The 7,500-nt window shown below is 47.1% G+C and overlaps 1 protein-coding gene across 1 annotated transcript in view; it reads left to right on the top strand.

The window, feature by feature from the left end:
- The window catches only part of LOC112229637, a 17,931-nt gene that overhangs the window by 2,101 nt on the left and 8,330 nt on the right, over window positions 1-7,500 (top strand). Inside the window, exons 2-3 of the mRNA XM_042309848.1 lie at window positions 5,584-5,748; window positions 5,908-6,253. The gene's annotated coding sequence lies outside the window, so the exon portion shown is untranslated. The remainder of the gene's footprint in view (window positions 1-5,583; window positions 5,749-5,907; window positions 6,254-7,500) is intronic.

Genomic DNA, 7,500 nt, shown 5'->3' with positions numbered 1-7,500 from the left:
CAGTTTGCACTATGTATTCGGGCAGGTAGCGTTCTCCTGGCATCCGCCAAATCCAGAATCATCCATTAGACTGTCAGATGGTGAAGCGTGATTAATCACTCCAGAGAATGCATTTCCACTGCTCCAGAGTCCAATGGCAGCGAGCTTTACACCACTCCTGCCAACACTTGGCATTGCACATGGTGATCTTAGACTTGTGTGCGGCTGCTCGGCCATGGAAACCCACTTCATGAAGCTCCTGGCGAACAATTCTTGCTGATGTTGCTTCCAGAGGCAGTTTGGGACTCGGTAGTGAGTGTTTCAACCGAGGCCAGATGATTTTTACACGCTTCAGCACTCGGCTGTCACATTCTGTTGTGAGCTTGTGTGGCCTACCACTTTGCGGCTGAGCCGTTGTTGCTCCTAGACGTTTCCACTTCACAATAACAGCCCTTATAGTTGACCGGGGAAGCTCTAGCAGGGTCGAAATTTGACGAACTGACTTGTTAGAAAGGTGGCGTTCTACGACGGTTTCACGTTGAAGGTCACTGAGCTCCTCACTAAGGCCATTGTACTGCCAATGTTTGTCTATGGAGATTGCATGGCTGTGTGCTCGATTTATACACTTGTCAGCAACGGGTGTGCCTGAAATAGCCAAATACACTCATTTGTATATATAGTGTATGTTGTCATTTAGGATTTATAATTTATGGATTTATTTAGGATTTATTAGGAACCACTAATCCTTACTAATGTGATGTACAGTTGAAGTCGGAAGTTTACGTACACTTAGGTTGGAGTCATTAAAACTCGTTTTCAACCACTTCACAAATTTCTTGTTAACAAACTATAGTTTTGGCAAGTCGGTTAGGACATCTACTTTGTGCATGACACAAGTAATTATTCCAACAATGGTTTACAGACAGATTATTTCACTTATAATTCACTGTATCACAATTCCAGTGGGTCAGAAGTTTTCATACACTAAGTTGACTGTGCCTTTATAAAGCTTGGAAAATTCCAGAAAATGATGTCATGGCTTTAGAAGCTTCTGATTGGCTAATTGACATCATTTGAGTCATTTGAAGGTGTACCTGTGGATGTATGTCAAGGCCTACCTTCAAACTCAGTGCCTCTTTGCTTGACATCATGGGAAAATCAAAAGAAATCAGCCAAGACAACATCATTTTTTTTAGACCTCCACAAGACTGGTTCATCCTTGGGAGCAATTTCCAAATGCCTGAAGGTACCACGTTCATCTGTACAACCAATAGTATGCAAGTATAAACACCATGGGACCACGCAGCCATCATACCGCACAGGAAGGAGACGTGTTCTGTCTCCTAGAGATGAATGTACTCTGGTGCAAAAAGTGCACATCAATCCCAGAACAACAGCAAAGGACCTTGTGAAGATTCTAGAGGAAACAGGTACAAAAGTATCTATATCCACAGTAAAACAAGTCCTATATTGACATAACCTGAAAGGCCACTCAGCAAGAAAGAAGCCACTGCTCCAAAACCGCCAGAAAAAAGCCAGACTACAGTTTGCAACTGCACATGGGGACAAAGATCATACTTTTTGGAGAAATGTCCTCTGGTCTGATGAAACAAAAATATAACTTTTTGGCAATAATGACCATCGTTATGTTTGGAGGAAAAAGGGGGATACTTGCAAGCCAAAGAACACCATCCCAACCGTGAAGCACGGGGGTGGCAACATCATGTTGTGGGGTTGCTTTGCTGGAGGAGGGACTGGTGCACTTCACAAAATAGATGGCATCATGAGGTAGGAAAATGATGTGGATATATTGAAGCAACATCTCAAGACATCAGTCAAGAAGTTAAAGCTTGGTCGCAAATGGCGTCTTCCAAATGGACAATGACTCCAAGCATACTTCCAAAGTTGTGGCAAAATGGCTTAAGGACAACAAAGTCAAGGTATTGGAGTGGCCATCACAAAGCCCTTTCCTATACAACATTTGTGGGCAGAACTGAAAAAGTGTGTGCGAGCAAAGAGGGCTACAAACCTGACTCAGTTACACCAGCTCTGTCAGGAGGAATGGGCCAAAATTCACCCAACTTATTGTGGGAAGCTTGTGGAAGGCTATCCGAAACGTTTGACCCAAGTTAAACAATTTAAAGGCAATGCTACCAAATACTAATTGAGTGTATGTAAACTTCTGACCCTCTGGGAATGTGATGAAAGAAATAAAAGCTGAAATAAATCACTCTCAACTATTATTCTGACATTTCACATTCTTAAAATAAAGTAGTGATCCTAACTGACCTAAGAATGAATTTTTACGAGGATTAAACGTCAGGAATTGTGAAAAACTGTGTTTAAATGTATTTGGCTAAGGTGTATGTAAACTTCCGATTTCAACTGTATGTCTATAGTGATACATTGACTGTCTGTCTATGAAATGACCACTTGCAGCTTATTGATAATGGATACTCCTGTCCTGAGTCATCACTTGGGTTCAGGGTCAACAAAAGGTTGTCCGCACTTCGTAGACACACACACGCATGACATACACACGCATAACGTCCCCCCTGCCCAACACCTATATCAACCCACATGACACCCCCAGAAAAGTATTGGGGATGGCTAATACCTCAGCATGCACTGTTAGAGACCTAGGCTGCCCTATAGGCGCTGGTCAAAAGTACTTCAGTAATATAGAATAGGGTGCAGTCTGAGACGCAGCCTAACTGTTGTGATATGAAAGCAGCAGTGCAGGACTGGCGGTAGCACAGGATTAGAGCTATTTAAAGAGCTGCACGTCTGTCTGACTCACTCCAGGCCCAGGCACTTTATACAGCACACACTCATGCATGCATGCACGTACCCTTGCACACAAAACACAAACACACACAAAAAAAACTACCCCCCCATTGCTGTGGTATTCACAGAAGAAGAGGTCGGTGAGTACAATAGCCCAAGGCCCAGATGATTCTACTTCCAGGTGTTACATAAGTGAATCTAGCTCAGAAGACCTGTCTCTCATCCTGCCTAGCCTAGAAAGATAGAGATTGAGAATAGAAAGTGAAGGAGAGTGAGGAGAGAGAGTGAGTGAGAGAGCGCAAGAGACAAACAGAGCTTTAATTCCACAAGGGTTTCAGTCTCACAAATCACCTATAAGCTATGATGAGGTGGAACTGTTGGACATTCTCTCACAAAATGTCCCCCCTTTCTCTCTAACTACAGGAATTCTCCTCAGCACATCTGGTTGGGGTGGGGAGGGGAGGGGGGAGGGGTCGAGAGCGGGGTGGGCACCATTGACTGATGGAGGGATGACAGTCTGACGTGTGTCCTTGTATCGAGGTTAACACAAGCTGTAGTTCTGACTGAAGCATGCAGAATGGAGATGTCTGTTTGTCGGTCTGTCTGCTTCTCTCTGTTTGAAGGGAACACACCGCACAACGGACATGGATTCAAATACAGTATTACAAATCTTTCAAAGAAACGTACACTGTGCTTGATTGAGCTTGTCTGACCCAAAGGAGCCAATGGAATAATACCAAAAGTTTAAACCCAGGGCAGGTTCAAGCAAACACGTCTTCCTTTCCCTGACACCCAAGATTATGTAATTATGTAGCTTAGAGGGTTTCTCCCTTTGGGGATTCAAAGCTCTTTCAATATCCTTTGAAAATGACTTCACTTGCAGGATGAGAAGCAGACTGTGTGTATGTCTCTCCATCTTTCTGTTTCTCTCTGTTACATCTGAGCTGGGGTTTCACTGTTTGACAGGTTTGATCTTTGAAAGGGGTCATGGCTGTGTTTTGATGCTGCCTTCCTGCCTGCAGCCTCACACTGCTACGGCTTCAGACCATCACCAGTGAGACTCCTGCTCTATTTCTACAGCAGGCAGCTTTTCTGTTGGGGCCATTGAGCAGCCTAAAGCTGGAGATCTGCTGGTAGGAAATAGCCTTGTAGAAAGCAGTGAGGTACTGTGCAATGTGTTTCTTCCTGTCCTGTCTCTCTTTCTCTTGTGCAACAAGGCTAGCAGTAATTTCCTCCCCCCAATACCACAGAGCCTGGGGCTGAGACAGAGGATTTAGCAAAACGTTTTGCGCCATTTTTTTTCTTCTTCAATATTTGCTTGCCCTACTGAACACAACCATGCTCTATTTGGTAGCAAGACTGAGGTAGAGCACCTTCAGCCTGACCCAGGGCTGAGGCTCATCAGTAATGACCTCCCTTCCTCAGCCTGGCGAAGGCCTGGCCCTGGAGCCTGGGGGAAGGGAGCTGGGAGCTGACTGAGGCAATCTGTCGCTTGTTTGTGCCTGTGACATCTGCTCCCATGGGGACCAGGATTAGTGTTCTCTCCCTGAGAGAGAGAGAGAGAGAGAGAGAGAGAGAAAGAGAGAGAGAGAGAGAGAGAGAGAGAGAGAGAGAGAGAGAGAGAGAGAGAGAGAGAGAGAAACAGGGATACGGAAACTGGCATATGGATGCGTATGTGTTCATTTGGGAGGTTGATATTTTTATGGCCTCTGTAAAGGTCTTGTGGAGACCTGATCATTTATAACAAGGCACAACACCACACAGGGACAGTGCAGTGTGACATGTAGAGCAGCTCTGAGAGAGAGGAGTAGAGAGAAGTGGAGAGAGAGAAGGAGAAAGGGAGAGAATGAGAAGAGGAGAAGAGTGAGTTCCACAGACAGGGGAAGATGCCATTTCCTGAGTGAAAAAAAGATAGCGTGCATATTGGTTTTTCAGTATTCATCACACGTCGACACAGCAGTTCTATGGCCTTAATCACGACTTACACACAGTCAGCTAACACACTCACGACTACCCATCCATAGAGAGAGAGGCGGAGAAAGGGGGGTAGAGAGAGACAGACAGAGGGGGAAAGAGAGGCGTGAGGGGGAGGGTTTGAGAGAGTAAGAGGAGGGAGGGAAAGAGGGAGAGAGAAAGAGAGGCGTGGGGGGAGGGTTTGAGAGAGTAAGAGGAGGGAGGGAAAGAGGGAGAGAGAAAGAGATGGCTGGAGAGAGGAAAAGAGAAACAGGGGGCTTGAACAACATTGAGTCAATGAGGATTAAAACCAATTGTCTTATTCTCACCTAAGCAATGAAGACAAAATTAGAGGGAAAGAGAGAGGGAGAGAGAAAATTATGGAAATTAAAAAACAAGACAATGAGAGGGGTAGCCTATCCAATTGTAATATTTAATGTTTTTTTTTGAAGTGTCATGTTATCATAGGAAGACCCTACTGCTGGTCATGAGGTGACCGAACCGTTACTTTCCATTGATGTGACACACATCCGCTCTCCAAACACACTGGCCAGTTCTGGAGCTCTCCAGTGTCCTGTGGCCTGCATGAGTCCCAGCCTGCTGGGTGCATGCTATGCTGCTCAGAACAGCTCTGACAACAAAGAGATACAGGATTGTGTCATGGTGGTGAGGGGGAGTTCAGTAAGGAACATGAGTAACTAATGTCTCTCTCTCTCTCTCTCTCACACACACACACACACACACACACACACACACACACACACACACACACACACACACACACACACACACACACACACACACACACACACACACACACACACACACACACACACACACACACACACACACATACACATACAGGACGTCTCGCTGCTTGCTTAGCAAAGTCAACTTCCTCGTGGTTCAGCTCACACCGAGGCTCAAACCCAGGACCCCTGCTAGCACACGTGACAGCCATCTTACCACTTGCACCATGAGGAAAGCTAGCTGCTCGCTGGCGCTAGTGGGGACACTTCAGGCTGAGGGGTAAGTTGCACACATCCCCATATGCAATACACACACACACACTTATCTCTCTCTCTCACTAGTTCTTGGAACGGAAACAAACAGACTTAGGACATAGATATCGTTGTTCTCCCTTCTTCCTCTCCTCCTCCCCTCCTCTCATTCTGTTTTCTCTTGCAGTGAGCTCTGAGAAAAACAGAACATTCTCAACATTCCAAACGTTGTACAGTGTGGATGTAGCTGGCCGCCCTTGAGTTGAGGTCACTGCCGTGACCCTGGGACTCATTCACAACTATCACCACCTTCATCTTCATCACAAGTATCATGATCATTTCCTGGACAGGACACCCTGAACTATAAACACATGACTCGACTGAACACATCCTACTAACCGTAATGGGTGTGGAACTATAAACAATAACAGGTTGTTGTCTCAATGTCCTCAATAACCTTCACTGACCAGTTCTTTGATTTGGAATATGACATTATAATAACGGGGAAAAGAGACTACTAGGTGACAAAAAAAGTGAGTCACTGAATCTTTATTCCATGTACACAAAGGTCGACAGAAGGTTGACTCTTTTTTGTTGTCACAAACGAGATACAAGTTAGGCAACATGGCATACCCGTGAAGTGCATAGCCTACATACTTACTAGGTACTACACCCCTGTCCCACACCGTCAACCCATTACTGTAGAAAGGCATGTGGGTTGTGAACTGCAACTAGCTTAGACCGTGTGCAAGTACAAAGCATTCAAATGTTTTGTGTTGTTACACATGTACTAAGGCGTAAAGTGTTAAAGAATCTGTCAGATAGCTCATGTTTCATGGGGCTTCTAAGGATTCATGTCACTTGTCCTTCAGTACAGTCGTGACTCATATTGTTACCATTGTGCCTACGCAAACATCCCTCCCTGTCTCTCCTGCCCACTCTCCCTAACACACACACACACAGTGAAGCTAGAACACTCCCACCGCCTTGTGCCACCAATCCCCACTGCTGCCCTAGAACACTCCCACTGCCGTGTGCCACCAATCCCCACTGCTGCCCTAGAACACTCCCACCGCCGTGTGCCACCAATCCCCACTGCTGCCCTAGAACACTCCCACTGCCGTGTGCCACCAATCCCCACTGCTGCCCTAGAACACTCCCACTGCCGTGTGCCACCAATCCCCACTGCTGCCCTAGAACACTCCCACCTCCGTGTGCCACCAATCCCCACTGCTGCCCTAGAACACTCCCACCGCCTTGTGCCACCAATCCCCACTGCTGCCCTAGAACACTCCCACTGCCATGTGCCACCAATCCCCACTGCTGCCCTAGAACACTCCCACCTGCCTTGTGCCACCAATCCCCACTGCTGCCCTAGAACACTCCCACCGCCTTGTGCCACCTGCCACAATCCCCACTGCTGCCCTAGAACACTCCCACCGCCTTGTGCCACCAATCCCCACTGCTGCCCTAGAACACTCCCACCGCCTTGTGCCACCAATCCCCACTGCTGCCCTAGAACACTCCCACTGCCATGTGCCACCAATCCCCACTGCTGCCCTAGAACACTCCCACCGCCGTGTGCCACCAATCCCCACTGCTGCCCTAGAACACTCCCACCTCCGTGTGCCACCAATCCCCACTGCTGCCCTAGAACACTCCCACCGCCTTGTGCCACCAATCCCCACTGCTGCCCTAGAACACTCCCACCTCCGTGTGCCACCAATCCCCACTGCTGCCCTAGAACACTCCCACTGCCTTGTGCCACCAATCCCCACTG

Source organism: Oncorhynchus tshawytscha, linkage group LG31, assembly GCF_018296145.1.
Source record: "Oncorhynchus tshawytscha isolate Ot180627B linkage group LG31, Otsh_v2.0, whole genome shotgun sequence".
NCBI lineage: Eukaryota > Metazoa > Chordata > Actinopteri > Salmoniformes > Salmonidae > Oncorhynchus > Oncorhynchus tshawytscha.
This window is presented reverse-complemented; position numbering and strand designations above follow the sequence as displayed.